Source organism: Symphalangus syndactylus, chromosome 22 (genome assembly GCF_028878055.3).
Source record: "Symphalangus syndactylus isolate Jambi chromosome 22, NHGRI_mSymSyn1-v2.1_pri, whole genome shotgun sequence".
NCBI classification, from domain to species: Eukaryota; Metazoa; Chordata; class Mammalia; order Primates; family Hylobatidae; genus Symphalangus; species Symphalangus syndactylus.
The window spans coordinates 18,783,431-18,809,047 of record NC_072444.2 but is presented as its reverse complement, the minus strand read 5'-3'; the positions used below and the strand labels follow the sequence as shown (position 1 = coordinate 18,809,047).

The following is a 25,617-nucleotide window of genomic DNA, read 5'->3' as shown; positions in this document are numbered from 1 at the left end:
ACCAATGCAAAGACTCCACAAAGGGAACAAGACATACAGGCCACAAAGTCATGCCAATAATCCTATAGCGTATGGTGCTCCCCTAGTTCCATAATTTCTAATCAAATGTGACTTTCCATTGTCTGATTTTATTATTTTCTTCATCCACTAGCATCCTCCTTGCTGAATGTATGTCCTTAGAGTCTTGAAAAATAGCTTTATGTGTGCTATAAGTTTACAGCAATGTCTTTGTGATGCAGATTTCCTCTGTTTCTGCTCATTTTCAGGTGGCACTGACCCTCCTCCATGTGACTATATTCGAGCATCACCTCTGTGTGCTAATGAACATTTCATCACAGTTCACTTCTCCAGTCCCTGAGGGACGCACACCTGAGCTCCCTCCAGCTCCTACTCCCACCAGCAGTGCTAAAATGAACAACTTCATACCAGACCCCTTGCAGATCTGACCTGAACATCCAAATGGGACTGTAAGTTCATCAGATGCTGTTAGATGACCCAATGTTGTCAAAGGAGAGTCTCCATCATTTTCCTCATTTGTGATTTTGGCCCCAGAGGACAGATTGGCCCATGAATCTATCTCTAGGGTCTGGCAAGGTCCATTCACATGGTGCCACCTTTGGCTCCAGGTCTTTCATGAGGGAAAGCAAAGGCAGCTTGAAGTCAGGGGGGCAGTCCACAGACCACCCTCACTTCTAACTGTGGAGTTTGGGCGTTCATTCCCAAGGCCATTCTCAGGTTCGACCATTTGCTAGAAAGACTCATGGAAGTCACTGAAACTGTTTATACCCATGGTTATGATTTATTACCGTGTAAGGATACAGATCAAATCAAGGAAGACACATGTGGGGTAGAATCCAAGAGGGTTCCAGTGTCAGAGCTCCCATTGTCCTTTGCCTGTGGAGTCACAGACAGTGCTGACTCCTCCAGGTATGACGTGTGACAATAAGCAGAATATTGCCAACGAGGGGCGCTCATCTGAGCCTTGGTGTTCTGAGTTTTTACTGGGGCATCATGGTCGATGCCTGCCTGCCTGCCTTCATGGCTGACCTTTAGACCACAGACCCTGGAGGCTGAACTGATATTTTCAACAGGCCCTGTTATTAGTCAGGTTAGGCTTGGCTCTGCTGCAGAGGCACATAAACCCCCAAGCTCAGCAGCACTAGACAATAAGGGTTTGTTTTCTCCATTGCGGTCCCATGTCATTTGGAATGCATGACACCCAAGGTCACTGCATCTGGGGAAGAGGAGGGAGGCCAAGGCACTCTGGCTGTTAACCGCCGTGGCCCAGAAGTTACACGTGTCATTTCCTCTCACAGCCCATTGATGGGGATTAGTCACATGGCTGCAACTTACTACTGTAAGGAAGTCTGGGACATGGAGGGCAACTCATGGAATATTTGCTGAATGGAGGGCCAGTCCCCAAGAAGCCACCCACTGATCATGAGACGATCCCTATCTCTTCCTGTCAGCCCAGGGGAAGTGGACAAGCACTGAGTAGGAAGCAGGTGACCTGCCAAGTTCATCCATGCTCCATACCCAGCTGGAATTCCTGGAGGGCTTCCAACGCTCTGTGCCAACTCCTGAGAGTCCGAAAACACTGAAATAATTCAACCAGCCCAGACAGCTGATGGGAGAAAGGGGCCAGCCCCTCGAGAGTGCAGAGGAAGCAAGGGGAAAGGGCTGAATGGGTGGGAGGGTCCACTCATCTGTGGCTTCAGCAAGGACCTTGCTGTCTGCTCAACCACCAGGAATTCCAGATGAGGCCTTTTCACAGCTGGTGCAGAGGGGTGGAGGGCTTGCATGAACTCAGAGTCCTTCATGGGGATTAGAAGCTTTGTCTCCATCCTGCTGTCTGCGTAGCTCAGACTCCCTCCAGGGCCATCACAAGGCTTAGGGCTGCCCTCGCGATCTGGGCTGAAGGTAGACTGAGGATACTGCTAAGGTGAGGTTCTGGGATGAAGCTGTCTTCCCTGTCTACTTGCAGACAGTGAAGTCCTTGTAGTGATGTCAGAGGAGCTGCTATGAGCCCTGAGGAGCGCTGCTATTGGCCAGGCCCTCACTCTGTGCAGGTGGTCCACATGCTGTCCTGGGTCATCTCACTCGATCCTTACAACAACCCTGTCAGCTGGAAATGATTATGCTCAGTTTAGGGAGGAGGAAACCAAGGTCTAGAGAAGCAAAGAAAAGGATTCAGGATGACACCCTGGGTGGTGAAGCCAGGGCATGAACCCAGACAAGAATTCAAGTGTTCACACTTTAAAAGTCATCGTAAGATGGAACATCTCACAAGAGTTAAAGACATAGCCATCACCAGCCTCCACAGTTACCAGCTCACCACCCATCCCATTTCATGTGTCCCCCCCACCAATCACCCCTCCACACCCTGGGTTACGTTGAAGCAAATTACAGACCTCACATCATTTTTAGATAGTTCAGCACTGTCTCTATAAGGAAGGGCCTGTCTTCTTAACTACAAGACCTCGCATGGAGTGGACATCAATAACTATTCAATAAATCTTCACTTATTATCTATGTGAATAAAATCTCTAAGCACCTGTCAAGCCAAAAGTGTATTTGTGCATCTCTAAAAGGCAGTCAGGAGTAGTGGGAAGATAATGGGCTTTACCATAAGCTTTGGGTTCAAACCCCAGCTCTGGCAGTTGCCATGGCTATGGGATACTGGGTGAATTCATGGAAACTGCATGAGCCTCGGTTTCCTTCTCTGAAATCCACACATCATGCCACTGTGACTTGTAAAGTTGTTAGGATTCGATGAGCACATAAATGCGGGCACATGCCCTGCAGAGAGCCTGGCTTTCTGGGGTAGTTTGTCAATAGCATAACCCTGAGTAACTCATCGAAACTCTTGTGCCTCAGTCTCCTCATCTGTAAAATGGAGTAATAACAGTACCTGCCCCAAAGGGCTGCTGTGAGGAGTCAGTGAGTTGATCTATGTTAGATGTGGGATGCCTGGCACTTAGTAAGTGTTCCATGTGAGTTAGTAATCACTAGAAGCCTGCAGTGTGGAAAAGTAATGCCCAGTGTAGGGTTTATAATCCTGCAACATCGAACAGTTCTGGATCAAGCTATGCTTAAGATTTGAGCAATGATTCTCACCTGGGGACAATTTTACTGCAATCCTAACTGGGGGCAATCTGTTGTCTTATTGACCCCAGGAGACATTTGGCAATGTCTGGAGACACTTGTGGCTATAACAGCTGGGTGGGTGAGCTGCTAACAGCATCTAATGAGTAGAGGCCAGGGATGCTGCTCAACATCCTATGAGGTACAGGACAGTCCCTTCAACATACAATTATCTGGCCCAAAATGTCAGTGGCAAGGTTGAGAAACCCTGGATTAGAGAAAGGATTGGGAGGGGGTTAGCTCCATTGCACAGAGGCTGGGAGATTGACGCTTCAGTCATTTGGGGCTGTGTCCAGACTCACGAAATTAATGGGATTTTTTCCATCTTCAGCAGAGTAGCAGTTGATCTGGTTCTTTCCGGAAGACAGCTGGATGTGGCAGCATGCCCTTTTTGAGTTGGGTACACTTTGTCTTATGAAGTGTCCTCTCCAAGCCTCTGCAGCTGGTTTGGGAGTGGCCAGGCCCTGGTGGGTGGAAGGTTCTGCAGGACACGGGGGCCCAGCTCCCTGACAGAATGCAGGGTCAGGTGGGGATTTCTGGCAGCAGCTGGATGTGCTTCTGGTCCTAACCTGGAGACAAGAGGAGGGATCTGGGGATAGAAGGCACATTCAGAGAAAAAGCATGACGGGGACATCATGAGCTTTGGAACCAGATGGGCAGCTGTTCAAATTCTAGCTCTTTCAGCTACCACTGGATGACCTTGGCATGGAACTTACCCCCTCCAAGACTCCTTTGACAGGACAAGCAGGGGTTGTCCAAAGTCCCAAAGTAACCAGGGCTTGAGTCCATGTCTCTTAATTCTCAGTCTAGGCCCTTCCCCATGCATTCATTCATGTGTTCATCCATTTACTCAATCAGCCTTTCATTTGTGATAGGAGATTGGAAGGGTGAAATGGACAGTGGCCACAGAATGAAGGGCCTTGTAGATCCTGGCAAAGAAGTTAGATTTTATTCTAAGAATGAATGAAAACCATGGAGGGTCTTGAGGGACATAATCAGACTTAGAAAAAGTCTGTTTGACTCTTGTATGAAGCTGGACAGGCAAGAAGCCAGGGGCCCAGTGACAATGGTGGCTTTGACGGGGTGGTGGCTGCAATGAGGTGAAGAGGAGAGAGATTCAGGACACATTTTGGAGGAGAAGCCAGCAGGTCCTGCTCATGAATTGGGATATGGTGGGGGGTAGGAAAGGAGGGAATGGAGAGTAACTCCTCGGCTTTGCTCCTTTACAGTTGGGGAGATATGGAGGCCACTTACTGAGATGGGAAAGGCTGGGAAAGGAGGCCGTCAGGGGTAGGGTGCAGGGGGCAGAGATTCAACAGGTCTGCTCAGCCATGGCAGAGCTGGGAGCTCCATGGGAGACCCTGAGTAAAGATGGCGCTGCCTGACAATTTTGTAGCCTGGAGAAGATGATGCATGTGGCTCTGGAAATTTGGCTGGGATGCAAATTTGATTGAGATCATTTAGGGAGGGGGTAAGATAGAACATGGAAGAAGAAAAGAGAGCCAGGGACTGGACCCTGGGTGCTCCAACCTTTAGAGTTCAAAAGAAAATCAGCTTCCAGCAAAGCAGTCTGCAAAGTAGCAGCAGATGACACAGGAAGAGCAGGGAAGAAGGATGCCGGAGCCGCAGGAGAGAGCACTGGGTGAGGCCACACGCCCCGGCATATAGCATGTCCTCCATGAGGCGACATGCATAAAGCATCTGGAACATAGCAGGCCTACAGTAATTGGTCCATATTGGTAATAACTCTTAAACATGCTTAGAAGATGGCTGCCACTATTTTATTGAGGATTTTTGCATCAATGTTCATCAAGGATATTGGTCTGAAATTCTCTTTTTTAGTTATGTCTCTGCCAGGCTTTGGTATCAGGACGATGCTGGCCTCATAAAATGTGTTAGGGAGGATTCCCTCTTTTTCTCTCGATTGGAATAGTTTCAGAAGGAATGGTACCAGTTCCTCCTTGTACCTCTGGTAGAACTCGGCTGTGAATCCATCAGGTCCTGGACTCTTTTTGGTTGGTAAGCTATTGATTATTGCCACAATTTCAGAGCCTGCTATTGGTCTATTCAGAGATTCAAACTGGATCCCTTCCTTACACCTTATACAAAAATTAATTCAAGATGGATTAAAGACTTAAATGTTAGACCTAAAACCATTAAAATCCTACAAGAAAACCTAGGCAATACCATTCAGGACATAGGCGTGGGCAAGGACTTCACGTCTAAAACACCAAAAGCAATAGCAACAAAAGCCAAAATTGACAAATGGGATCTAATTAAACTAAAGAGCTTCTGCACAGCAAAAGAAACTACCATCAGCCGGGCGCGGTGGCTCACGCTTGTAATCCCAGCACTTTGGGAGGCCGAGGCGGGCGGATCACGAGGTCAGGAGATCGAGACCACAGTGAAACCCCGTCTCTACTAAAAATACAAAAAATTAGCCGGGCGTGGTGGCGGGCGCCTGTAGTCCCAGCTACTCGGAGAGGCTGAGGCAGGAGAATGGCGTGAACCCGGGAGGTGGAGCTTGCAGTGAGCCGAGACTGCGCCACTGCACTCCAGCCCGGGCGACAGAGCGAGACTCCGTCTCAAAAAAAAAAAAAAAAAAAAAAAAAAAAAGAAACTACCATCAGAGTGAACAGGCAACCTACACAATGGGAGAAAATTTTTGCAACCTACGCATCTGACAAAGGGCTAATATCCAGAATCTACAATGAACTCAAACAAATTTACAAGAAAAAAACAAACAACCCCATCAAAAAGTGGGCGAAGGACATGAACAGACACTTCTCAAAAGAAGACATTTATGCAGCCAAAAAACACATGAAAAAATGCTCATCATCACTGGCCATCAGAGAAATGCAAATCAAAACCACAGCGAGATACCATCTCACACCAGTTAGAATGGCCATCATTAAAAAGTCAGGAAACAACAGGTGCTGGAGAGGATGTGGAGAAATAGGAACACTTTCACACTGTTGGTGGGACTGTAAACTAGTTCAACCATTTTGGAAGTCAGTGTGGCGATTCCTCAGGGATCTAGAACTAGAAATACCATTTGACCCAGCCATCCCATTACTGGGTATATACCCAAAGAACTATAAATCATGCTGCTATAAAGACACACGCACATGTATGTTTATTGTGGCACTATTCACAATAGCAAAGAGTTGGAACCAACCCAAATGTCCAACAACGATAGACTGGATTAAGAAAATGTGGCACATATACACCATGGAATACTATGCAGCCATAAAAAATGATGAGTTCATGTCCTTTGTAGGGACATGGATGAAACTGGAAACCATCATTCTCAGTAAACTATCGCAAGGACAGAAAACCAAACGCCGCATGTTCTCACTCATAGGTGGGAATTGAACAATGAGAACTCATGGGCACAGGAAGGGGAACATCACACTCCGGGGACTGTTGTGGGGTGGGGGGAGGGGGGAGGGACAGCATTAGGAGATATACCTAATGCTAAATGATGAGTTAATGAGTGCAGCAAAACAACATGGCACATGGATACATATGTAACAAACCTGCACATTGTGCACATGTACCCTAAAACCTAAAGTATAATAATAAAAAATAAAATAAAATAAAATAAAAAAAGAAGATGGCTGCCACATATCAGTCCACCATCAGCCAGTTGATGCAGGAGTCCGGCCCTTGCCTGACAGGGCAGATGCTTTTTGGGAGGACGTCGGGTCTCAGGCTCCAGCACCCACAGCCTCAGCATCCATTCTCAGCTTTGCCTGCCCTGGGGGTGTGGCCCTGAGCACGTTCCAGAAGCTCTTGGAGCCCATGTGTTCTCATCTGTAACAGGGTTATTGATAGCATGTGGGGACAGAATTAGGATTCGAATCCACTCCTGCTGACCCCGGAGCCCACTGTCTTTCCATGACATAGCATGGCAGCCATTCCCATAGCAGGAGGGAGCTGCTGAAGGGGCATTGAAGACAGGGCTGCCTGGAGGTGCTATTCTTGATGATTTCTGCCACACAGCGGCCCTGCTTCAAGCACACTGAGTCCACTTGTTCTCAATTCTGGCTGCTGCCTGTTAGAATCAGATCTGGGTAGGTGAAGAGGGCAGAGGGAAGGGGACTAAAACATATCAATGTCCAGGCCTCTCCCCCACCCCATTAAATCAGAACCTCTGGGAATAAAGCCCAGGCATCAGGATCATCATCATCATCATTATCATTTTAGGTCCCTCGCTGATTCTGACACAATCCAGTCTTGAAAACCGATGGAGAACCTGAAGCCCTAGAGCTCTAACCCTAAGTCTTTCCTACCCTGAGTTCCTGCAGGATGAAAAACAAAGCTGGCTTTCTCTTCCCTGCATAAAAGACCTCCAGAGAGGAAGTGTGATGGGTAGTTAAGAACCCCCAGCATGGGGTTAAACCCATCTGAGTTACTTTTTAGCCATGTGGCCTTAGTCAAGTTCTCTCCGGTCTAATTCCTGGGAAAGATCAATTCTTCAATAACCATTGCACGACTCTATACAGTTGATAAGGCATTTTGATATACACCATCTCTTTGAATTCTCACCCACAATCCTGTAAGGAAAAGGGAAATGATTAGTTCCGTTTTCTAGTTGGGGAAACTGAGGCTCAGAGATGAAGTCAGTTGCCAAAGTACATTCAGCTATGTTTTGAGTGCAGGTTTTCTTTCTCTTTTGCCACAGGGAGGCTGGAATTAAGAAGGCCCACGATGGAGCTTTGCCCAAGACAGTGACTGGGACATAGGAGAGGCTTGGAAATTGCAGAATGAATGAATGAGCTAAAAGATGGGCAGGAGATGCTTCTAAACAGGGTCCTGTAGTGACCAAGGCCCCTACCCCAGTGAAAGGAGAGGAAGAAATTAACCATTCCAGGCAGCGGCTGCACCAGGAACAGGCCACCAGTTTACATGCAGCATGGGGCACTCACAGTCATACTTCTGCTGGAAGGGACCCATTTTACAGGTGGGAGGTTGAGGCCCACAGTCAGTGGGTGGACAAGATCCTTTAACTCCTGATCCAGAGCCCATTCTGACATCCCAGAGTTCAAAAAAAGTCATGGAATTTTCAAGAAAATTCTGGGTAAAACTTCTCTGGGGAAACAAAGTATTCATTCTGGTGTTCATCCCAAAGAGAAATTCTGCATCTCTGACCAGTATGTACCAGGTATAAGCTGGACAATGGAAACTGTCGCAGGAACACTGACTGGTTAATTTTCTTCCTGACATCCAAACTCCCTCACATTCCATGCCAGATTGGGTTAAGTGCTTTACTTATGTTATTTCGGGGGCTGGCAAACTTTATCCACGAAGGTCCAGTTAGTAAATATCTGAGACTTCTTGGACCATCCAGTCTCTGTCAGTTTCTCACCTCTGAATGTTGTACAAAAGCAGCCACATGTAAACACATGAGCATGTCTGTGTTCCAGGAAAATTTTTTTCCAGCCCAGGCTAGAGTGCAGTGGCATGATCTCGGTTCACTGCAACCTCCACCTCCCTGGTTCAAGCAATTCCCCTGCCTCAGCCTCTTGAGTAGCTGGGATTACAGGTGCATACCACCACACCCGGCTAACTTTTTTGTATTTTTAGTAGAGATGGGGTTTCACCATGTTGGCCAGACTGGTCTCGAACTCCTGACCTCAGGCAATCCACCTTGGTCTCCCAAAGTGCTGGGATTACAGGCGTGAGGCACTGCGCTCGGCTCCAGGAAAATTTAATACGTGGGCAGTTAAATTTGCATTTCACATAATTACATATCACAAAATGTTGTTCTTCTTTGAATTTATTTGTCAACCATTAAAAAATGCAAAAACTCCTCTTAGCTCCCAGCCTGTATGGACATGGGGCAGGAGGATTTGGTCCAAAAGGACCATAGTTTGCTGGCAGAAGCCATACGAAGTAGATTTTGTTGTTACCCCCATTTTAAAGATGAAGAAACTTGAGTCCCAGAGAGGTTCAGGGATTTTCGTAAGATCACACAGCTAGCAAGTAGCAAAACTGGGAGTCATAGACTCGGAGTCAGGCAGTTGGGCTCCAGAGCCAGGCTCTTAACCACTCAGTTGCCATATGGACACAGAACCTTCATGTGGAGGAAACTTTAAGTGCATGAAACTGAGGCCCAGAGAGGGGATTAAGGCTGCAACCTAACAGAGACACACAGTGATGGAGAGGCAGAGCCCCGCCTGGCTCCCTGACTCAGTCCAGGGTTGGTTCCTCCACATCAGGCAGCTTCCTCATTTATTCCAACTAATTATCATCTGTTAAGCAGATCTGGAAATGCCGACATGAGAGTTGGAAGTGGGGGTGGCTGACTGACAAGGGGGGAGAGGGAGGTGGTCAAGAGGGGCTCCTACGTCCACACGCGTCCACACGCATCCACATGCACGCACACACACAACAGCTTCCATTTCCTGAGATGTCCACCTGCTTTTATGAATATAAGTGGATTTGTAACAAGCATTGCAGCTGCATATAAGGCATTCAGACATGGAGACAATTTTACTAGATAATAGACTATCATGCAGGATACAATTTAAATTAAAAAATGCAATTTTCACCTTGAAATGAACAAATGATTACAATTTCTATACAAATTAAGGCATTCAGCCTCTCTTTCAGTAGTGGCACCAGCCCATGAAATATGACATAATTACCATGAAATACATTTTCAAATATTTTGATTTTTGTCCGCTGCTTTTTAAAAAACATAGGCCACCTTCTAGGTCTCCGAGTATGTGTTGGCATTTCCCACCTTCTGGGAAAAACACATTAAAAAGAAAAGCCAAAGTCCCCAAAGATGAAGTGGCCCCCCTCCCTGCCCTCCCCTCCTCCTATCTCCTCACCCCTCAGAGTTCTCTGCCCTCCCCCTCCCCCTCCCTTGCTCAGAGATAAAATTGAAAAAAGGCAGACGGAGGATAGGGGACACAGGCGCCCACCTCCAAAGCCTGAAATTTATCTAAGTTGCCACGCTTATCTGCAGAATCGCATCTGTTGGTTATCACGACGCCAACCGCTCCAATCCTCCATCCCGCTCTTCTCTGGAAATGGCTCCCCCATCCCTCCTACCAATGCATTCCCCCCCGCCTCAACCCGCACTCTTATTTTTTAATTATTTTTCCATTGTGTTGTCTCTTTGTGGCTGGAGATGGAAGGATGAAAAGCCACTGCCTGTGGCTTGATCCAGCCCCATGGAACTTTGGAGTTCAGAAGGAGTGGATGGGGCAGGCAGCCAGTGAGTCTTAGCTACCAAACTGGGTGGAGCTCTCTGTTCTTTGTCCTAATTGAGTGACCTTGATGAAAGTCATTCCTACCCGAATCCGTCTCCTCCCTATGCCTGTAAACCTGCCATCTTGAACAACCCATCCCTTTGGTCTGAGCTTTGGGTGGAAGATCTCTTGGGACATTAGATCTGCATCCAAAACACTTACAGGCAGACCTTCGTCCTCTTCCTTGGTTCTTAGTGTGGGTCTGAGTCTTCTGTTCTGAGCCAGCATCCACTAGGCACGCTTCACCACTCCCGATTCTGCATCTGCTGTCCCCAAAACTTCGTTCCCATCTGCCGCGTGGTCTCACAACACTCTTTGGGCCAGCTGTGCCCTGCCTTTCCCTCCTTAAGGATTATTCTGGCTCTTCCTCCATCCTGGCCAGTCTAGTCTGGCCCAAGTCTCCTCCACTTCAGGGGGTTGTCCTTCTACCTAAACGAAGCCTGTGGAGGAAGACTGACGATGAGATGCAGCTCTTAAAGCCCATTGCTTTTGCTTGGCACATTTGTTTTGGTTTTCCAAGCATTTTCGCCTGCTTCAACATGATCCCATCTTGCGACGGCCCTGTACGGAGGACCTCACTCACAAAGGAAGCATTCAACATTTTACAGAGTAACCAGGTATTCTAGACCAATGTGGGAAATGACCAAAGCAAGTCCACACTCATTCTTGGAGCATGGACCACACTCTCTTCCTCTGACCCCAGCCTACCCTACATTCTACCCTCCCTACTCTCCTTCCTCGGCCCAGGGCGAGGTGAAGACTGGATCACACTCCAGCTCAGGAGCAAACTGGGACATCCTAGTGGAAAGAGAATGGGTTTTAGGATCAAACATTCAGAGTCTCAGACTCTGATCTCCACCTCTTTCTTGCTCTCTGATGTTGGCCAAATTAATTTGTCTCTGTGCCTCGAGTCTTCTCATCTGTAAGATGTAGAAAATGATCTCTTCTGCATGGAGGCTGTGGGAATGAACTTTGCAAGAGCGGGGCCGACCTTCAGCAGATGTAAACTTCCCCTCTCATGTTCTGACTCCCAGCTTGCTTAGGGATTTTGAGATTTTATTTTTAATTCTTTTGGTTCATTAAGAAAAGCCCAAGCCCCAAAGTGTTCATCACTTAGAAACTTGTTGGTATTTGGGAGTGAGTCAAGTGTCTATGCCTGAACCAGATACCAGGGTATTGAGAGATGAATGTGCCAGCATCCAGGGAGGGGGTGGTGGAGTTGTGGGGAAGCAGGAGGGCAAGGGATGATCATAACAATGTTTTACTAAACACCCACACTCTGTCCTAGCCACCGTGCTAAGGGTCTTCATCTCATTAATCCTCACGATCATATTATGAAGTTAATATTAACCCCATTTAACAGATGGAAAAACTGAGTCACAGAGAAGTTATGTCATTTGCCCAAGATCACACAGCTAGGAAGTGACTGAGCTGGGATTTAAACTCAGGCTTCCTGGCTCTAACAAAATACTCTACTCAAGTGTTCTGGGTTGACCAGATGACCATCTTTTCCCAACTATGTATTTTCTTAGTAAAAATATATAAACAAATGACATGTGCCCTAGGAACTTAAGGCACATCAACAGCTAGCTGGTTAAATAAGACAAGTACACACTTAGCTTTACTCCAAGGCAAAATTTACTGATGCCAAGCACAGGAGGTGGGATTGCCAAGCATCCATGGCACTCTGGTCAGACTATGACCCAGGGAGCAGCTGAGCCATGGGGCTGGGAGAAAGGATAGCACATGCATAGTCAGGCGGTCAGATTCCACTCCTGGTTCTGCAAAGCCCCCATGTGGTGTGGCCAGATCACCTAGTGACTCTGGGCCTCCCCATCTTCACTGGTGGAATGAAGGGACTGATCTGAAATCAGTGATCTGCACATATTTCCAGAAGCAACCCTACGATAGAGGAAAGGAACTGTAAGTGCCCACACCCAGGGCACTCAGAGTGGGGAAATAACCCCAGGTAACACACCCCAGGCCAACATTTACTTAAATGGTCAAAATGGTCATTTTTTTTTTTTTTTTTTTTTTTGAGACGAGTCTCGCTCTGTCGCCCAGGCTGGAGTGCAGTGGCGTCATCTTAGCTCACAGCAAGCTCCGCCTCCTGGGTTCACGCCTCCTCCTACCTCAGCCTCCCAAGTAGCTGGGACTACAGGCAACACCACCACGCCTGGATAATTTTTTGTATTTTTTAGTAGAGACGGGGTTTCACCATGTTAGTCAGGATGGTCCCCATCTCCTGACCTTGTGATCCACCCGCCTCGGCCTCCCAAAGTGCTGGGATTACAGGCATGAGCCACCGTGCCCAGTCTAAATGGTCAAATTTTTTAAGTGTCAAAAATGCATGCAAATTTGGCATTCTGTTCCCCAGTGCGCACTATATTATAAAAACGGTGACAGTTCAGTTTGGAATTTTTCTCTGCAAAATTCTATCTAAAACCACTACTACCAACTGCCAGAAAAGTTATATCACATTTTTTTCTGTGGCTTTTTTCATGTCTACAAATTCAGCAAAAGGCCAGATCCTCTGTAATAGCCCTTTATTTTATTTAATAAAATAAAATAAAGCCAAAGTTCTTCTAGGACAATGTTCTATCCATTATTATAACACCCACACATTCTAATATTGAGTTGTTTTTAACACTCTAACATTATAACATTGTTACCCTTGATTATGATATTATTCTAATGCGCAGACACTGTCTCATTCTGATATTCAACCTCTCTACCACGTTGAAAAATCCTCTAATCTTCAATTCTTCTGTTTTTGGTATTTGATTCTAAGTCATGGATGGACAGGAAGGTGCTTCCTTGTCCTGGGAGGGCAAACGAGCCCCCAGGAACCCGTGGGAGCCTTTCTGCCAGCACCCAGGCAATTAACAACCTCCACAGCCACATGACTTGAATTTGTTCGTCCTGAAAACAGGACAAAATGATTATCTTAGAAGTTGTTTGAGATCCTTTTCTGCAATGTAATAGCAGTTTATAGCTAATGTTTGCTGGGTGCTTACTAAGAACTTTACATGCATTCTATCATTTAATCCACCCAAACACCTTACAGGCTGCTATTATTGTTCCCAATTTACAGAGGAAAAACTGAGACTAAGAGAGGTTCAATGACTTGCTCAAGTCTCACAGCTAATTGTGATAGAGAAAGGATTTTAACCCATGATTGTCTGACCTCAGTTCATTCCTCTGTTGAACTAATGAGCACAGATGGAACTTTGGGGAATAAGGAATCAACCCCAGAACCTAACACAGTGCTAATTAAATATTTTTGAGCAAATGATTGAGTGAGTGAACAGTACTCTTAGAAATGGACCAACCCTAGGAAATCACTCACCAGCATTCAGATGGGTGAAGGGTTAACCCTACTTTAAAGATAAGATGTTTTGCAAGATCACGCAGCAACAAAGTGGCAGGGATGGGGATGGTGGGTGGACACGGCTGGGACCCAGGTTTGCTTCACGTGGTGGCAGAGCTCTCTGTTCTCCACCCTGCTGCTCCAACAGTGGGGCAGTGCCCAGCCTTGGCAGGATCATACTGGATACCTTGGAAATGTGCTTGCACTGGCTTCAGACGGTCTTGGATTTAGGTAACTTGGAGACACTTTAGGGAAACAAGTGTGAAATTTGTGTCTCTCAAGTGAAAGCCCTGTCTATTACAAAGGCAGGATTTTTAAAACCACAGATTAAAATAAAGCTAATTAGAGGTAATGGGGATGTGAATCAAGAGAATCAAGATCCTTAACCATCTTTATAGCTGCTTCACTGTCTCCCTAAAGCCTTAACCATCTTCATAGATCCTTGGCCATCATCATAGTCATTGGCCACTCCTGGGAATTCAGGCCTCAGAGAAAAACCTATAAGGGCAAAGCTCTCTTCATGGAGATGCCTGGGATAGTGAAGTAAAATGAGAACAACCCAAGGGTTCAACACTAGAAGGATGATTAAGGAAAATGTGGTATTTCCACTCAACGGGCTACTCTTTAATGTCCATTAAAATGTACATTTACAATATTTTTAACATAGGGAGATATTGATACTCCACTGATGAGCCAGATAACGTAGGACAGGAAACTGGCCCTTATGATGTGACCTTAAGAAGGTAGACTAGAAGGGACAGTATGAACGTGTCCATAGAAGTTGCCCTGGAGAATGGGATTATGGGGATTATTTTACCTCCAAATGGATGCTCTGTTGCTTTGATAACTAGAAATTCATTAAAAAGAGAAAAGCAGACAAGGAATAAATATGAGAAGGAAGACGAGAAGAAAAATGCCCTGTTCTTGGCTGTCACTTCTTTTGAGTGACAGCTTCCCAAGGAAAGCAGAAGTCGCCCCATAGAAAGAAAAATAGAGGAAAAGGATTTAACAAAATCAGAAAGCTTCAAGCCCAAATGTACCCCATGACTAAGAACCAATAAAAGCCTGCAAAAGAAAACTCCCACCCCATCTGTCTCCACGACTGAGGCCACCATTCATGAGCCATCAGCATAGCTGTTTCTAAACAGAGGATTCCAGCTTCAACACAGCACGTGTGTCATGACCTTCAACAATTTTCATGCCCTGCCACAGGATTGAGCAATAATACTTACTTTAAAATGAATCATACTTGTCGAAGCAGCCATTACGTATTGAGTACCTACTGTGTGCCAGGTACAGGGTCAACACCTCAACATGCCTGACCTTATTTTATCTAGATGGCAACTCACAAGACAGGTGCTGAGGTCGTCCTTTGGAGAGGTGTGCCCTGAGGTTCTTCCACTTTAGTAGCCCACCAGGGGCCACTGGCAGAGCTAGAATTCAAACCCTGGCCTCTGACCTTCACCACCACCAGACCCAGCTCCCTAGGCAGGAGCCCTGGAAATATCAACCAACCCATTGCACAGAAGGAAACATTGCTCCTTTTTCTGCTGCCATAAATAAGAATGTGGATGTTCTCTAGTTATTAATTATGGAACGATCTCCAAGATATCCAGTTAGATTAAAAAAATAATAAAATGCATGGTATACCACTTTTGTATGAAAAATAAAAAAGAATAAATTGATGTGCTTGCCTTTACAGGTATAAAAAAGTCTCTGGAAGCTATGTGAAAAGCTGGTTACATTGGTTACCTTTAGAGAGGGCGACTGGGAGCAATGCCTTTGTCCTTTAGAATTTTGAATCATGTGAATGCCTGATATTAAACATATACAATTTACAAATTCTTAAAATTTAAGGAAAACAAAGAACTCATTGCTCTTGAAGGTACAAACAGGTAGATGTCACCAGCCACGTACTCGTTAGGACAGGCTCTGAACCATCCCTCCTGGGCAGCCCTTGGGTTTCACAGCATTAGACCCGGATTTCTTGCCTGTCATTGCCCATAAAAGCTTATTGGCACCATCAGGTAGTTCTTTAAAGGAGCCCAAGTTAGTGAATTAGTTCCAAGGGCAGGAACGTATTTGATGGTTGAGATTTGAACTAGGAAGCTCAAAACAAAAAGAGAGACAAAGAAGTTCAAGAACATTTCACTGAAAGAGAGAGAGAGAGGATTAACAAAGATTTGATCTATTCCACAAACATTACATAATCCCTTTTGTATCCCAGAGCATTGTTGGGCACTGGGATGCAGCAGGAACAGCACAGAGTTCCTGACCTCAGGGAGCTCACGTTCTAACAGGCAGGGGCAGATGGTAAGTCGCTGAGCAATTACGTATTGAAAATAGTCATTGCAACTTGTCTTAAGCCTAGCAAGGGAGCAGAGGGCTCTGGGAGGGGCTAGCGGGGCTGCATTCAGTGCCTCTCAGGAGGCTACATTCTTACAGCAACCTAAATGATGTCCAAGAGGCAGCCACCTAGAAGCTTGGGAAAGGCATTCCCTGGCTGAAGGAACAGCCAGTGCAAAGGCCCTGTGGCAGAATCTTCCAGAGTGGGAGATCATGCACTCTGGGGTGAGAACACCCTGACTGTGGTAGGGGTCTCAGCAAGTCATTCAACCTCTGTGAGCCTTAAATCCCTCCCTGGAAATGGAATAACAGTAGCTCCAGAGTCCCAAGGCTTTGCACAGGTGCTGTGTGAAGCCCCTTATGAGCCTGTCTCCTCCTCCTTCAGCTTTACCAGTGGTTCCCAAAGTGGCTCCCATCAACGGCAACATCTGGGAACTTGCTAGAAATGCAAACTACCCAGCTTCACCCCAGATCCCCTGAATCTGAAACTCTGGAAATGGGGACCAGCAGTCTATGTTTTAACAAGCCCTCCTGGTGATGCTTGTCGCAAACTCCGGTACAAAAACCATAGATCTACATCATGGTCACCATCATCCTCTTCACCCTTCTTTTCTAGCACTTTCTCTGATACCATCCCTTAACAAGTCACCCACTTCCCGATTTCTCCAATGTTGACTGCTAGGCCCTTCTGTGGTCCTGAATCAGCAGCTTTTGCTACATGCCTTCAAGGTCCCAGCAGGTAGATGCCCCTGCTCCTTCTCCCCTTCTCCAGGGACTCACCAGCCACATGTGCATCCAGGAGGCCCATCTCCTTTGTAAGTGAAATGAAGTGATTTAACACACAGAGGCTGGGCACGGTGGCTCATGCCTGTAATCCTAGCACTTTGGGAGGCCGAGGCAGGCAGATCACTTGAGGTCAGGAGTTTGAGACCAGCCTGGGCAACATGGTGAAACCACGTCTCTACTAAAAATACAAAAATTAGTAGAGTGTGATAGCAATTGCCTGTAATCCCAGCTACTCGGGAAGCTGAGCCAGGAGAATCACTTGAACCAGGGAGGCGGAGGTTGCAGTGAGCCGAGATTATGCCACTGCACTCCAGCCTGGGTGACAGAGTGAGACTCTATCTCAAAAACAACAACAAAAAAAGACACACACACACACAGATAGTTTGAATCCTGGCTCTTCTACTTACCAGCTGTGTGTTCTCAGAAAAGTTTCTTAACCTCTCTGTGTCTTGATTTCTCATCTTTAAAACAGAGACAATACATTTCCAGGATGGTTGAAAGGATTGACGATATTAATGTAGATAAAGGTTGGAACAACACCTGCCAGGGAACACACAATGGAATTTTAGAAATTCTGGTTCTCCGGGCCCTTTCCACCCAAGCTCCTGGCCTTACCTGCTCCTGTTTCCCTCCGTGCACCACAGGCACCAGCCAGACTGGGCCACTGTGATTCCCGAATCTGCATTTTTTTCACGCCTCCACCCTTTTGCCCATGTTGTGACCTCTATCTGAAACGCTTCTTCCTCTTCACCTGCAAAACTCCTGCTAGCCCAGCCTTCACCCTCTGTCCCGCCCCCTCTCCATTCACAGCCAGGTTGGCCTAACTCCCCCCTCCCCCAACATATGACATCCCTCCCTCTCAGCCTTCAATCCCCAGGTACTTAAATGCCTAGTTTTGATGTCTGGCTTCCCTCCTAGTATGTAAGTTCCCTGAAAGCAGAGTTTAGGTCTTATTCATCTTCATATCCTACATCTGGCTCTTAGTGAGTGTTTAATAAATGTTCATGGAGTAAAAATTAGGAGTGAATTTTAAAAAATGAACTAGAGTTACAGGGACCGACAACTCAAGATCTTTAAGATACAGTGAGTAACATTTAGAGATGGCAGAAAATTACATACAATACTATCCAATACAGTGACCCTCCAAAAGCTGTATTTCTGCATGTGCATTTATATATTGTGTGCATGGAAGGATATCTGGAAGAGTAACCAGCAGTGATACCAGGGCTGGAGTTAGGCAGAGAGACTCATTTCAATGCTGGGTGAAGGGTTGTCTCCCTGTCTTGTTTGAATTATTACCAAAAGAACGAAGAATTTGTTGTATATTAAAACCAAAGAAAAGAGTTCTCCTGTAAAGAGTTGATGTGGAAGGCTTCCCTCTCCCCGCTTCAGATCCATCCTACATCTGCAGGGGGCTGGGGAGGCCAACAGGTCCTCTGGGCCTGCCCTCCCTGCCCCTCCTCTGGTCCTCGCTCCCTCCTCGGCTGAGTGTGTGATGGACTGGTGAGCAGGACAGTGCTGATGGGGCTGCTTTGGGAAGGGTGGTCAGGCCAAGGGGTGCCTCAGTCACCTGGGAAACAGCAAGGGAAGGAGAACATCGGCGGGTGTGGATGGAAGGAAGAGAGAAAAGGATGGAGAGCCTTCTGAAAATCACTGAACAGGCATTTAGTGAGCATCTACTGTGTTCTGGGAGCTTGCAAGGAACCCAAAAGGCCTTATGTTTCAGATGGAGAAACTGAGGCCCAAACATGGGAAGGGGCTTGTCTAGAGGCAGGCCTGGGACTAGAACCCGGGTCTCTCTGCCCTGAGTTCTCCACTGGGAGAGCAGCTCCCAAGGCAGGCCAGGCCTTTCTTACAGACTCCAGGAGATGGGCTGCCGCACCTCTGGCTGCGTGGGGGCTGGCCCGCAACCCTAGAAGGCAGGAGGGAAGCATCTGCCCTTTGTCAGGCTCCTACTACATGCCAGTTCTCCCCAGAACCCTGAAAGGTAGGCACGATTATCATCTCCATTTTACAGATGAGAAAACTGAGGTTCCAAGTGATGAAGTGACTAGCCCAAGAGTGTTTGGTGAATACCTGCTATGTGCCAGTCCTACTATGTGCCAAACTAGCCCCCACCTACTGGTCTTGGAGCGATGCTGGGATAGCCTAGCTGGTTCGGCAGGTGAGGAAGACAAGGCTCAGAGAGGCTCAGATGAGGCTGTGTCACCCAAGGTCACACAGCCAGCACACATGGGCACTCTCACCCTCAACTAGAGAGAAGAGGACGCTTTCTGGAAAAGGTAGAGTTGGTTGGACAGGGGGTACCTGGGTTTGGGTGTGTCTGTATATCCCTCCGCTGACCCTAGACAGTAGGGCTCCTACCTCATTTCTGTCCTCCATGCCCCAGTCCTTGCAGCTGTGCCTGCCCCTTCTGGCCCCCTCAACTGTCACGGATTATGCCAGGGACCCTGGGGACAGGGGAGCAAACATCTGGATCCTGTTACAGGGCCTAGCTGGAGGTATGGGGGCAGGGGTGCAAAGCCAGTGGAGCAGGGGCTCTAAATGAGATTCAGAATCTCAGCAGGGCCCTAGCATGGGCGGGTGAGGGGCCAAGGGGCTGCAGATCCGGGCTGGGCAGGAAGGTGGGATCAGGGCAGACCAGCAAACCCTTCCTGAGCCGCTGGGGCCAGGCAGGAGGCAGGATTATGGAATTAGTTCAGGAGGCAGCTTTGGGCAGGAGCTGGCGATGGTGGCCCCCGGCAACGGCCCAGCCAGGTTGCCTCCACCTCCCAGGGGTCATTGGGCACTGGGAGTTCAGTGGGAATATGGTGTGGTTTAGAGGCCAGCCCTTAAGGACAGGTCACATCAAATTCAGCCTGAAATTCCAGGCCAGTCAAGGCAGCCCCGTCATGTACCAAAGTCAACAGGGAGCCTGGGAAGGGCTGTGCAGGGAGCATGGATGGAGGTCCACACCATGGGGGTGTCCAAGGGGCTTCACTGTTGCTACCCAGTATGGCCCACTCTGTGTTGGCAGGTTGGGAGGATCAAAAGAAGAAACCCCACAGTGGGCACCACTTTCAAAGCACTTACTGCTCTTGGAGAACATTTAGTGTTCAAGAAAATGCCACAGTGTGGGCATGGTGAGTGTCCACTTGACAGATGAGAAAATAAGAGGCTTAGGGAGGTTGGTGAAGAAGCAACTCCCTGGGAGGAGGTGAAACTCAAGCTGGAGCAAGAGAGAGAGAAGGTGGAGAAGGCATTCCAGGCAGAGGACACAGCAGAAGCAAAAGCAAGGTGGCAGGACACCCATGCATTGAGTGGGTGCCTTCTGGGGAAACAGAAGGTTCTCTTGGGCAGGGTAAGAATTCAGACTGGACAGTGAGGAGGGAGGTTCAAGACTGTTTCTGAAGTGCTTTGAATGTCAAGGTAAGCAGTTTGGACTTTGTCTTGGAAGCAAGAGGGAGCCATCGAAAGTTCGTAAAGATGGCAGTGCCACGATTAGAGATGGGCTATCAGGAGAGTCACAGGGGCAACTCTCAACAAATGGGTTAAAGAGAGGAGAGAGTGAACACAGAGGCAGGCGAGCAAGGACTCTGTTCACAGGGCCCTGAATGAATGGGCTACCGCACAAATACGTCATGAAGAGGAGGAAAACAAAGAATAATTCTGATTGAAATTATAGTGGTGTTAGGCCATTCTTGCATCGCTCTAAAGAAACACCTGAGACTGAGCTGGGCACGGTGGCTCATGCCTATAATTCCAGCACTTTGGGAGGCTTAGGCAGGAGAATCACTCAAGGCCAGGAGTTTGAGACCAGCCTGGCCAACACAGTGAAACCCCACCTCTACCAAAAAACTACCTGGCTAATTACAAAAATTAGCCAGGTGTGGTGGCACATGCATGGAGTCCCAGCTACTAGGGAGGTTGAGGCAGGAGAATGGCTTGAACTCAGGAAGCAGAGGTTTCAGTGAGCCGAGATCATGCCACTGCACTCCAGCCTGGGTGACAGAGTGAGACCCTGTCTCGAAAAAAAAGAAATATCTGAGACTGGATAATTTATAAAGAAAAGAAGTTTAATTGGCTTACGGTTCTGTAGACGGTACAGAAAGCATGACGCTGGCATCTGCTCAGCTCCTGGGGAGGCCTCAGGAAGCTTTTACTCATGGCAGAAGGTGAGGCGGGAGTAGGCACGTCACCTGGTGAAAGCAGGAGCAAGGGATGTGGAGAAGACAACACACACTTTTAAACAACCAGATCTCAGGAGATGTCACTATTGCAAGGACAGCACCAAGGGGATGGTCCTAAGCCATTCATGAGAAATCCACCCCATGATTTAATCGCCTCCCACCAGAACTCACCTGTGACACTGGGGGCTACATTTCAATGTGAGATTTGGGGACACAGATCCAAACCATATCAATCGCTTAATGTTTACTGAGAGCTTCCAAGCTTACTGAGTTCCAATATCTACTGAGCCTCATTCTGAGTGCGTGCAGTGTCTACCTGGGAGGTGGTGTTAGCATCCCCATTCAATAAACAAGGACGCTGAGATGCAGAGGGACCACTTGCCAGAAGGCCAGGGAGCTAAGAGGCAGCTGAGCTGGGGCTGGGATGGAGGCCTCCTTACTCTCCCAACAGTGCAGTTTCCCCGGACCACATTGTCTCCCCACAAGTGTGAGGTGCCAATAGCCAAAGTGGGGTGGCCAAGGGCACTGGTACCTAAAGGGGCAGGGCTGGACACCCAGGCACTGACGCCCAGCTCCCCACATTCCTGAGCCTTCCAGGGCCAAGTCTGCCCTCCAGATGCTTGGACCTAAAGGCACTGGCCATGGGACAAGCCTTGCATAAGGCCTATCTATGTAAGACAAACCTCGGATCATGGGACAAATGGTTATAGATGGCAGCAAGAGGACAGAGGATATTTATTCCCACTCTGTCCTTAATCTAGGAAGACTTCTTAGCCAGAGTGGAACCTCAGGGACAAGAAGTGGACATAGTGCTGTATCATGCTTAAGATGATGGATTTTGGAGTCAGATAGATCTAGGTTTGAATCCAGGCTCTTCCTTGTACCTGCTGTGTGACCCTGGGCAAATTATTTAACCTCTCTGAGCCCAATTTCCTTCTCTATAAAAAAGGAATGTTGATGCCTTCCTCTCAGGATTTTTTGTGAGCATTAGATGAGGTAATAAATGTAAATCACTTAGCTTCAGGTCTGGCACATAGTAGGTATGCAATAAATAATAGGTTAGAGCCTGGGGACTCACCCCCATGACCATGTGACACCGTGGGTGATCCCAGTTGGATCTAAGTTCCTCGGGGAGCTCAGAATTCCTGATAGCACGTGGTGGTGTCGGCACGTCCCAAGGCAGGTGTGTGCCCATCCTAGGATGCGGCGGCAGGTATTCCAGGTACCTACATCTGGGTCCCAGGCCAGTGCTTCTCGCGGGCTGAGGTGAGGATCAAAATAACAATGGTGGTGGTAGGGGTGGTGACAAGGAGGATTGCAGAGGTGATGAAGTCTTGTGGAGCCCTAATCTGAGTCCTTCCCTCACCCCACCCCCACACTTTTGGTAAAAAATTCAACACTGACTGAGCCATCATGTGCACTGTTTTCAAAGCTTTACACGCATCGGCACATCGATCTTCCCAGTATCCCTGTGAGGTGGTACTGCGCCATCCCCATTTTTCAGATGAGGAAGCTGAGGCATAAGCAGGCAAAATGGCTTGCCCCAGATCCCATAGCTGTAAGTAGCAGATCCAAGATGCTAACTCAGGTCTGTCTGATTCTGGGGCGGAGACACCTGATCTCCCAGAGCTGCCTCCTCAGCCCAGTATTCAAAAGTTCATGCCAGGCCGGGCGCGGCGGCTCACGCTTCTAATCCCAGCACCTTGGGAGGCCGAGGCGGACGGATCACGAGGTCAGGAGATCGAGACCACGGTGAAACCCCATCTCTACTAAAAATACAAAAAAATTAGCCGGGCGTGGTGGCGGGCGCCTGTAGTCCCAGCTACTCGGAGAGGCTGAGGCAGGAGAATGGCGTGAACCCAGGAGGCGGAGCTTGCAGTGAGCCGAGATCGCGCCACTGCACTCCAGCCTGGGTGACAGACCGAGACTCCGTCTCAAAAAAAAAAACAAAAAAACGAGTGTGGCCGGGTGCGGTGGTTCACGCATGTAATCCCAGCACTTTGGGAGGCCGAGGCAGATCACAAGGTCAGGAGATCAAGACCATCCTGGCTAACACAGTGAAACACCATCTCTACTAAAAAAAAAAAAAAAAAATACAAAAAATTAGCCAGGCGTGGTGGCAGGCACCTGTAGTCCCAGCTACTCGGGAGGCTGAGGCAGGAGAATGGCATGAACCCGGGAGGTGGAGCTTGCAGTGATGCGAGATCGCGCCACTGTACTCCAGCCTGGGGAACAGAGCGAGACTCTGCCTCAAAATAATAATAATAATAAATAATAAATAAAAATAAATAAACAAGTGTGAGATTTAATATGATAACTTGAGGAACTGATAAGTATAGTGAAGAGAAACAGAGTGGGTCAAAGGGGTGGAGAGGGAGGAGGGAATCTTGGGAAAAGAAGATTGTAGACATCTGGAAAAACGACTTAAAAAGAACTAACTTTTCTGGTTTCCACTAAACATTTGCTCAGGAAAGTAATAGAACAGATTCATGATACATATAAAAACTGGATTATTGGTAGGAAACCCTTTTGTAGAATCAAGAATCACTTGGTCAAATGCCCGTAAATGATAGTCAGTTATAGGCACAAGCTCCGTCTACCTTGTTAAACCTATGACAGAGCCTCTACCCTTCTAAGCCTCAGTTGATTCAGCTGTAAAATGGGATCACAAGCCCCCACTGGTGGAGTGGTTAGCCAAGCTCAAGGAGATAGTCTGTGTAGAGCCTTCACACAGCCCCACCCCAGCCGGGCAGTCACTTTTCACTAAGCAACATTGTTGAGCACCTGCTGGATACACTGCAATCCAGAGTCTTAGGACTTCTTCCTTCCCCAGGTCTGCCATCCCCCTTCACGGCCGGGTCTCGGTGGTGCCTGGTGCTAGGCTGGCCTGGCATCCCCAGGCAGGAAAGGGAAGCGGCTCCTTTAAGGCAGGCCCCAGCTGGGCCGCCTGGATATTGGAGCATGGACGAGATTAAGTGGCGGAGGCGCTGGCCGGGCCAGATGCGCTTGAGCGCAGCCTCGTTATGTATTCATGAGCTGTGAGGAAAAGAAATAAAAGGATTCATTATCGTCCAAACTGTTACTAATGACATGTACCTGGAGCCCGAGCACCTCTGGAAATCTAATGCGACACACTCCGAGAGAAAATGTATTCCCGGGCTCGGTGCCGCAGCCGATGGAAAATGTCCCCTCCCCGCCCTTCCTCATTGCCATTCACTCAGGGCGACATTTACAATTCTTCTGCCATTATGTCCGACCAGGGCCTCTGAGCCTCTGTCACGACCTGCACATTAGCTGAAAATTGGAAATTCCACAGCGTGTCTGTGGCTGTGGCCGTGGCCGCGGTGGGCTGGGCCAGAGCAAGGCTCGGAAACCAAGAGGCACAAGGGACTGAGCAAGAGGGGCGCCCAGGGGCAAGGCGAAGGGACAAGGGGAGGAACGGTGCTGCTGGCCTTTAGGTGTCCTGCTGGCTCCGATCTGTCCCCAAGCTGGCCACCCACCATGCCAAGCCCAGCCTCGGGGTGCCCAGGGTGGTGACCCCAAACCCTTTTACCTCTTCACCTTTGTTCTCCCCCCACCCCTATCCTGCTCTGAAAGTCTTCTGCCTCCCACATAGCAACCCCAATCCTTTGCTCCCTTCAGAGACCCAGTAAAAATATTAACAACACACCAAGAGATATCCATCTGAAACTTACTTTGCAAGATAAACATGTCTCAGGTGCATTATAAAAGCATTGTCTCAACTGATCTTCACCACCACCATGTGAGGTGAGTTCTATTCTGATCCTCATTTTACAGAGGAGAAAAACTCAGACTTGCATAGTAAGGGACTTGCCCACAGTCACGTCACGCAAGGAGAAAGGAACAGAGCTGGGATTTGCCCCCTGGCTGGAGTGATTCTGAGACTTGGGCCTTGCCCTAGCACCACACAGGAACTCCAGGCTCCACGCTCAGCTCCTCCAAGAAGCCTTCCCAGGCAGTTCTCTGCCTATTGAAGTTAAATCCTTGGGATGGGAGCCTCTGGGCTCCCATGTGACAAAGTGTGGGCCTCTGTTTAATGCACCTTCCTGGGAAAGACACAGCTGCCCATCCAGACTGCTGTGCCCCAGAAGGCAGGTGCCCATCACCTGAGCCTTCTGTGTCTGCTTGCAATGTTTACCACTCAGTAAGTGCATAGCTAAGTCCAGTGGAGTATACATCTGTCCCATATGGCTTCAGAGGCAGAGCTGGAATGGAATGGGGCACCCAGGAAAAGCGGATTTGGGCCTTATCCAAGGGAGAGCTTTTAGTAGAAAGGACAAATAAAAAACAGTATTTCAAATAGAAAATGAATAGTGTATTAGTCCATTTTCATGCTGCTATAAAGAAATGCCTGAGGCTGGGTAATTTATAAAGGAAAGAGGTTTAATTGATTCACAATTCAGCATGGCTGGGGAGGCCTCAGGAAACTTACAATCATGGTGGAAGGTGAAGAGGAAGCAAGACACCTTCTTCACAAGGCGCCAGGAAAAAGAAGAGCGAAGGAGGAACTTCCAAG

General features: G+C 47.9%; 1 long non-coding RNA gene across 1 annotated transcript in view; it reads right to left on the bottom strand.

The window, feature by feature from the left end:
* Window positions 1–777: 777 nt before the first annotated feature.
* Window positions 778–25,617, bottom strand: part of LOC134735632 (uncharacterized) — a 40,251-nt gene continuing 15,411 nt past the window's right edge. The window contains exons 4-10 of the long non-coding RNA XR_010118943.1: window positions 23,865–24,116; window positions 22,159–22,341; window positions 20,980–21,089; window positions 17,319–17,451; window positions 10,572–10,849; window positions 3,447–3,713; window positions 778–2,125 (exon numbers count right to left, since the gene is read on the bottom strand). This is a non-coding gene — a long non-coding RNA (uncharacterized lncRNA). The remainder of the gene's footprint in view (window positions 2,126–3,446; window positions 3,714–10,571; window positions 10,850–17,318; window positions 17,452–20,979; window positions 21,090–22,158; window positions 22,342–23,864; window positions 24,117–25,617) is intronic.